At 40.8% G+C, this 5,975-nt stretch overlaps 1 protein-coding gene across 1 annotated transcript in view; it reads right to left on the bottom strand.

Moving 5' to 3' along the window:
* Nucleotides 1-5,975, bottom strand: part of LOC138148280 (2-acylglycerol O-acyltransferase 2-like) — a 167,536-nt gene that overhangs the window by 123,028 nt on the left and 38,533 nt on the right. The gene's annotated exons all lie outside the window — the stretch shown is intronic.

The following is a 5,975-nucleotide window of genomic DNA, read 5'->3' as shown; positions in this document are numbered from 1 at the left end:
CCAGACTTCTCAAACCATAAACACCAAAGACAAAGTGAAAGGTCAGTGTGGAACTCTGTTCGAACAGGGGTGGACAAAAGAGCATGATCTGGCCCCTGCTCCTGCTGCGAGGCTGCCTCAGGGGCTCCTGGCTTCTAGATCATAGGGGGACCACGTGACCATTCAGAGGGTAATCCCTCTTGCTTTAACATGCTTGGATCTGGATTGTGGTCTTGGATGGTGGTCCTGGGGTGTGTGGCTAGGTGCCAGAGCTTCTGGGGGCTATAGAGAGGGTGCCCTTCTAATAGCTCCAGCAGCTGCAAAAACCCCAGCGATTTGGGACAAAGCTCTCTCCATTCTAGAATCAAAGTTCTACTGTGGCAAAGAGCTCAAAAATCAAGTAATTGGCTGGCAATATGAGCAAGTTGAGGAAGCACAAACAGACCATAGAATCCTTTTTTGGGGACAAAAAGGATCAAGGCATGGAACAGGAAGAAGACAACGAAGTCAGAACTCCTGCATCAAAAGCCTCCAAGAGAAATATGAATTGGTTACAGGCCATGGAAGAGCTCAAGAAGGATTTTGAAAATCAAGTAAGAGAAATGGAGGAAAAACTGAGAAGAGAAATGAGAATGATGCAAGAAAATCATGAAAAGTATGTCAATAGTCTGCTAAAGAAGACCCAAAAATACAATGAAGAAAATAATACCTTAAAAAATAGACTAACTCTAATGGAAAAAGAGGCCCAAAAAGCCAGTGAGTAGAAGACTGCCTTAAAAAGCCGAATTTGCCACATGAAAAAGGAATTTCAAAAACTCACTGAAGAGAATAACTCCTTCAAATTAGATTGGAGCAAATGGAAGCTAATGACTTTATGAGAAATCAAGATACTATAAAACAAATCCAAACAAATGAAAAAATAGAAGGCAATGTGAAATATCTCATTGGAAAAACCACTGACCTAGAAAATAGATCCAGGAGAGATAATTTAAAAATTATTGGTCTACCTGAAAGCCAGAATCAAAAAAGAGGGTAGACACCATCTTTCAAGAAATTATCAAGCAAAATTGCCCTGATATTCTAGAACCAGAGGGCAAAATAGAAATGGAAAGAATTCACCAATCACCTCTTGAAAAAGATCCCAAAAAGAAAACTCCTAGGAATGTTATAGCCAAATTCCAGAGTTCCCAGATCAACGAGAAAATACTGCAAGCAGTCAGGAAGACACAACTTGCGTACTGTGGAAACACAATCAGGATAACACAAGACCTAGCAGTTTCTACATTAAGGGATCAAAAGGCTTGGAATATAATATTCTGGATGTCAAAGGAGCTAGGACTAAAACCAAGAATCACCTACCCAGCAAAACTGAGTATAATGCTACAGGGAAAAATATGGTCATTCAATGAAATAGAGGATTTTCAAGTATTCTTGATGAAAAAACCAGAGCTGAACAGAAAATTTGACTTTCAAATACAAGAAGCAAGACAAGCATGAGAAGGTAAACAGGAAAAAGAAATCATAAGGAATTTATTAATGTTGAACTATTTACGTTCCTATATGGAAAAAATGATAATTGTAACTCATAAGACTTCTCAGTATGAGGATAGTTGAAGGAAATATATATATATGTATATATATATGTACACATGCATATATATGTGTGTATAGGAAGGTATATGTCAATATAAATATATATGTAAGTGTGGGCATATGTATATTCATGTATACATAGACAGAGGGCACAGGATGAGTTGAATATGAAGGGATGATATCTAAAAAATAAAATTAAGAGGTGAGAGAGAAATTTATTGGGAGGAGAAAGGGAGAGATAGATTAGGTTAAATTATCTCATATAAAAGATGTAAGAGAAAACTGTTACAATAGAGGGGAAGATCAGGAAGATGAAAGGGAATGGGACAACCTTATTCTCATTGAATTTGGCTTAAGGAGGGAATAACACACACACTCAGTTGGGTATCTTACCCTACAGGAAAATAAGGGGGTAGGGAATAAGAGGGCAGATGATAGAAGGGAGGGTAGATTGGGGGAGAGGATAGCTAGAAGAAAATATTTTTTAAAAGGGACAGGGTCAAAGGAGAAAATAGAATAAGTGGGGGATGGGATAGGATGGAGGGAAATATAGTTAGTCTTTCACAATATAACTACTATGGAAATGATTTGGGTAACTACACATGTACAACCTATATTGAATTGCTTATCTTCCCAGTGGGGGCAGATGAGGAGGGAAGGAGGAAAAAGATCTGGAACTCAAAGTTTTAAAAACATATGTTTAAAAAAATTGTTTTTTACATGCAGCTGGGAAATAAGATATACAAGCACTGGGTACAGAAATCCATCTTGCCCTACTAGAAAGCTAGGGTGTTGATGGGGGAGGATATAAAAGAGAAGAGACTGGGGGAAGGGGTATTCTTCAGGCTTGCTATTTTGGGATGGGGGTAGGGGAAATATGGGGAGAAAAATTTGTAACTCTAAATCTTGTGGAGATGAATGTTGAAAACTAAAAATAAATAAATAAAATTTTAAAAATATGTAAAATCTCATTACAGATTAGCTGAGGAAAATTTGCATTTGATTTTGATAAAGGAAACACTAACTTTGAACCCTAATTAAGTGAAATGATATTCCCCCCAAAAAAGAATTCCATTCTTTTCATTATTACATTATTACCAAAAAAAAAATATATATATATATATATATACTCAATTATTATGATTACATTTTAAATTTCATCAATGAAAAGTTTGTGGAAATCTGTTTCTCTCCTTATATGTGTCTACATAATATCCTTGATTTTGCCTCTTGGCCAATAAAGGCTAAAATATTTTGTATCTGGCCCTTTACAGAAAGAGTTTAGTGACCCCTGAACTTGGTCCCTTTGGATTTCCATAGAGTGTTTTTTTTGCAAAATCAGTAGAGCTGGGTCTTGGACCAGGACTTCCAAGTGAAGTAATAAGGACTTCCACTCCCCCTTCCCTGAAATTAGGGTCAGTCTGTGTACTTTATGTGTAATTTCTTACTGACTCATTTGCAAGGTAAGGTCTCTGGACCCTAAGCATTGCCTGATCCATAATCGATACTCCGTCAGCATCTGCTGAATGAACGCAAGGTTTTAGCTCCTGACAGGCTTATGCCCATTGGTCCAGGTTAGTTCAATAAAAAATCCACGTATGGAAATATAACAAGCAAATACAAATAAAGAGCAAAAATAACTAAAATTCCCTGGAGGAATCTGAGAAGATTGGTCAGGTAGAAACATGGTGGTGGTGGTGATCAGGGCAGGCTTCCCGTAAGAAGGACGTTTTTAATCCAGCTTTGAAGGTAGTTTATAGCCTCATAGAATTTGCAGTCAGAAGGGATCATTTAATACAGCTCCTCCCTTTAACAGAGAAGGAAACTGAATTCCACTGCTCAGAAAAAACCAAGCTGGTGGTATCCAAACCTTCATCATCTGACTTGAGATAAAGCACTCTTTCCATTACACCACAGCATAATCTCAGTTCAATGTATCTTTATTAAGTACCTGACAAAGCTCCACCAGACCCTTCCACAATGGGAAGACAGAGAGAAATATGAGATAGAACCTGCTCTCAGTCAGTGTATAGTCTGACGGATCCAAGTAGAGCAGGTAGGTAGTATAGTTGATAGAATGCCAGACTTGGTGTCAGGAAGGCCTGAGTTCTAACCCTGCCTCAGACGCTTACCAACAGTGTGATCCTAGTCAAGACACTTAACCTCTCACCCTCAGTTTCCTCACCTGTAAAATGGGGGTGATAATAATAGCACCTACATCACAGGGTTGTTATGAGAATCAATTGAAATAATATGTGTAAGGCACTTTGCAAACTTTAAATAAATCATATAAATGCTAGCTGTTATTAAATATATAAATAACAATGATACAAGAGATGAGGGAATAATTGCACCAGAAAGGCCCAGGCAAATTTCTATGAAGAGATCTCTTTCATCAAGAGCAGGTAGGGAGTCTCCGAGAAGGTGGCTTCTGAGTTGGGCTTTGAAAGAGGGAAGAGGTGTATCTAAACCAGGGCACCTGAGGACCTAGAGGGCCACATGTAGCCTCTAGGCCACAGGTTCCCCACCCCTGATCTAAACTGTTGTCATGAAGAAGTGGGATTAGACCCACAAGCAGATTTGTACCATATGGGCCAGGTGGTCTACTGGGAGAGGGAATGATCACCACTGAACTGCCAAGTTCAATAATCAGCTGAGTGACAGAAACAGATGGGTGATGAGTGCCATCTGCTGGACTTGACACAAGCAACACAAGTCATCACTGGAGGGGAACTGAATTGTGGAAAGCATCCAAGAACGGCAAAAACAGAGCTACAGGATGGGAGAAGGGTGTGGGTGTCCAACCAAAGTGTCAGTCATATGTCCACTGGGTCACTTATAACAAGCATGATTATAGGCTCTCTGAAGGGTACCAGGTTGAGCCAAGGACAAAGCCAACCCTGCTGCTGAATGGTCAAAGGGCACATATAGCAACATTTCTGTCTGTCTCATCACCCTGCTTCTCCCTGCCTCCACCCAGTGTCCTGAGATTCCTTACCTCTGGGAAATTCAGCATCATAGGTGTTGTTAGAGCTTTTGTATAGACACCCTTTGGGACCCAAGGTAGCTGGGGCTACCTGCTGATAAATATAGGTGGAAACTCTTTATACAATTAGCACATAATGAGTCATTGCCAAGTTAGCAATTAGTAACAGCACAAAGAATTAGCCCAAGAGAGTTTAAGCAATGCAATGGAGGTAAAATGTCACAGTCTGAGGAATCAAGCCAGGAAACGAGTGCTGTGTAACACCTGGCTGTGTGAGGTATTCCAAGTAAACAGGGGGGGTGGGGGTAGGCACACAGGACCTCAAGGCCTTCTCACAGCTGCCGTCTATGACAGTTTATACAAATTTGCGGATAAGGTTCCTTGGCCTTGCCCAAAGGGACTCCTCTGGAATGAAGGAATCAAGTGAAGCTGTGGCAGTGGCAGGGGCATCACTGGCAGAGAACAGTGACCAGTCAGGTCTGCTGAGAGGTCAGTGAGAGCTAGAAACAGTGTTAGGAGGCAGCTAGGATAAAGTGCTGAGTCTAGAGTCAGCAAGGTCTGAGTTCAAATCTGGTCTCAGACACTCGCTACCTGGGTGACCCTAGACATGTCACTTAATCTTTGTTTGCCTCAGCTGTTAAATGAGAATAATAGCAGCAGCTAATTTGCGAAGTTGTGAGGATCCAACGAGATCATGTGTAGCTAAAAGCCCTTAGCACAGTGCCTAGCACTTCATAGGAGCTTTATTTCTTTACTTCCTCCTGCTGCTTACATGCTCTGTGCTCCTGGTCAGTAGCACTCCCTAGTTCACATGTAACTTGGAATCCTGTCTGTTCCACAGTTTAGGAACTTCTTTCTTGAAATTCTATTTGCATCACAGGGAGTGCTCAAACTCAGGCACTTTTTGTTTGTTTGTTTGTTTTTTGGAGGGCAATTGGGGTTAAGTGACTTGCCTAAAGTCACACGGCTAGTAAGTGTGTCAAGTGTCTGAGGCCAGATTTGAACTCAGGTCCTCCTGACTCAATTCACCGCGTCACCTAGCCACCCAATTCAGGTACTTTTTATGGGACTTAATTAGGATCATGGGCAACCAACTCATGAGCCCAATTATCTTTAGCAGTGAAGGAACCAGACCTTCTGTCTAGTTCAAATTTGGATTAGTTTCTGGGCACAGCATTATCCCCCAAATTGGAGAGACTATGAAGCTTATTAGCTAACCTACTGCCACAATTAAGCCCTGCAGAATCCATCTCCCCCAGACCCTTATTATCTGGGTCCAGAGAATTCCACCCCTCCTTTTGGAGACTGGAGAAGGTAATATTTGACTTTTTCCACAATCACCTCTACCTCCTGGGGTTCTGTAATCAACAGGCTTGATGGTACCTGAAACCACCACCACTTCCTTCTTAAAGGAGCT

Source organism: Petaurus breviceps, unplaced genomic scaffold, assembly GCF_028583685.1.
Source record: "Petaurus breviceps papuanus isolate PSGF00001 unplaced genomic scaffold, PetGlider_PUasm1.0 90823, whole genome shotgun sequence".
In the NCBI taxonomy this organism is placed as follows: domain Eukaryota; kingdom Metazoa; phylum Chordata; class Mammalia; order Diprotodontia; family Petauridae; genus Petaurus; species Petaurus breviceps.
The sequence above is the reverse complement of the archived record's forward strand: the minus strand, read 5'-3'. Positions and strand labels throughout refer to the sequence as shown.